At 38.0% G+C, this 2,500-nt stretch overlaps 1 long non-coding RNA gene across 1 annotated transcript in view; it reads right to left on the reverse strand.

Moving 5' to 3' along the window:
* The window catches only part of LOC106874490 (uncharacterized), a 15,742-nt gene extending 13,907 nt beyond the window's left edge, over positions 1-1,835 (reverse strand). The window contains exon 1 of the long non-coding RNA XR_001410014.2: positions 1,705-1,835. This is a non-coding gene — a long non-coding RNA (uncharacterized LOC106874490). The remainder of the gene's footprint in view (positions 1-1,704) is intronic.
* Positions 1,836-2,500: the final 665 nt, after the last annotated feature.

Here is a 2,500-nt window from a genome sequence, read left to right on the forward strand (position 1 = left end):
TATACATATGTACGACGGGCTTCTTTCAGTGTCCGTCTACCAAATCCACTCACAAGGCTTTGGTCGGCCCGAGGCTATAGTAGAAGACACTTGCCCAAGGTGCCACGCAGTGGGACTGAACCCGGAACCATGCGGTTGGTAAGCAAGCTACTTACCACACAGCCACTCCTGAATAATAATAATAATAATAATAATAATTTGAGCATTGGGTATAATAAAAGAATCGTATGAACAAAAACGTAGAAGCTATACCGGGACCTTCAATATTAAACATCATCCAAAAGATAGCCCTGCTACAAACAGCCTATATCCCATCAAAACACTATCAGTTCAATAGTACAACATGAATAAAACAATCCAGAAACACAAGATACACTCTATACAGTAAACAGCTAATGAAATAAACAACCACCGCAAGATGTACTCTACAGGCCGGATACCCTGCAGAAGAACACAACTTGTTTTATATACACAACACACAGTACAAACATTAATACAACAAAAGACTGCAACCTAACTCCCAAACAAAACAAACAAACTGATGCTCAGGAAGAGTTTGCACTTCTCCAACAACAGAAAAGAACACACTATGCTGAACACACCTTAATAACACGGAGGTGTAGCAGGTGATGCAGTAGAAATTTGCCTGAATCTATCAGATATCGGATGATCATGATAATAATTGTTGTTGTTACCACCACCACCACCACCACCACCACTACTACTACTACTACTACTACTACTACTACTACTACTATCGTTTATTGTCCTGTACGGTTTCAGAATGTTTTTCTTAATGCAAACCAGCTGTAAAAATCCACGCCTCGCCTGACTTGCTTGCGCCACGTAAAAAGTGCTCAGTCCACTCTGTTCGCTGGTGTTAGAAAGGGCATCCGTCCCTGGCAAAACAGACGTAAAGAGTCTGGTGCAAGCTCATGCCTGACCAGCTCCTGTCAAACCAACCAGTCCATGCCAGCACGATGATGATGATGATGATGATGATGCTGATGATGAAACCCTTTCTGGTCAATAAAGAAATTATTATTATCATTTTGCCTGTCTTAACGTTCCGCCGAAGTCGACTTCATCCTTTCCGGGTCGATGAAATAATTAGCAGCTGAGCATCACTGGAGTCGATGTAATCGAATTGCTAACTCCCCCGAAGTTGCTGGCCTCTGCCCAATTTTGAAACCATTATTATTATTATTATTATTATTATTATTATTATTATTATTATCATTTCCCATTTAAATATAATTTAGCTGAAAATCTTTGTGTAGGGGATGGCAGGTGTATTGTTGAAAGCATTTAATTTATTTCCCATTTAAATAAAATTTAGCTGAACATTTTTGTGTGGAGGCTGGCAGATATATTGTTGAAAAGAATTTAATTTATTTCCCCTAACTCAGAATGCAAAGACAGACGAAACGCCACTAATCATTTTGCCTAGCATGCTAACGATTCAGCCAGCATGCTGTCTTTACTACCTTACTACTAAGAACAATACTGTCTAACATAAGCCCCAGGGCCGCCACATTTGGGCAGGAGATGAAGGTTATAGACGATTATATCAATCTCAGTACTTGACTGTTACTTTAATTTGACGATCGCCCCAGCCACCACGAAAAGAAAACTTAAGTTAAAAATGAAACCCAGCGGGGTTTGAAATCATATTACAAAATGAGGGATAGAACTAAACCTCACAAGGCATTTTGTCCGCCGCTGTACTGATTCTGCCAATCCACCGGCCTCCGTGGACTAAGTAATAAAGAGAAAGAGGAAAATAAAATAATAGAATTGACGTGTAAAAAAAAGGATGATTTCTGACATAGGCATAAAACACAACATTTGAAAGGCGATACAGGGATAAACAGTTAAATGAGACCCTAGTATATGTGTTTTAACAACTCGGGTCACTTAGCAAAGTAGAAATTTCAGTTGAGCTGTAATTCACATGTTATGGTTTCAAAGAAAAGTAAGGAAATATTGTAAAATGTTTCAGATAATGTATGTCTGAAAAAAAGGATGGAATGGTCACGGTCGGAATCCATTTGATCATGGATCAATTGGATCAGAATTAACCTGAAAGACAATAATAACAACAGTAAGAATTGACACATTGGATTCTACAGTTCTTGATAACTATCTGAACAATAGATGGGATAGCCATAACTGGAACGTATTGATTAAAGATCCGCGAGATTAAGACTGATCTGGAGCCAAATAACAACAATAGCTACAACAAAGCAACAATAACTAGAAAGAACACATTAGATCAGCGTTTCCTAAGCCTTTTACTCTTGCAGAACACTTGACAGACATTTCTTGTCCCAAAGAATCCCTGCATAAATGTTATTATATATATTTATCAATCCATTTCTTTCGTAAAGTTAAATTTTATCAGTGATTAATTAAACAAATCAGTGATTAATTAAACAAATCATAAAACTGAGGTGTGGTTGTACTTTACCCATGGCATGCACTGCTCTCTCACTCAATA

This window comes from Octopus bimaculoides, chromosome 26 (genome assembly GCF_001194135.2).
Source record: "Octopus bimaculoides isolate UCB-OBI-ISO-001 chromosome 26, ASM119413v2, whole genome shotgun sequence".
Lineage (NCBI taxonomy): Eukaryota > Metazoa > Mollusca > Cephalopoda > Octopoda > Octopodidae > Octopus > Octopus bimaculoides.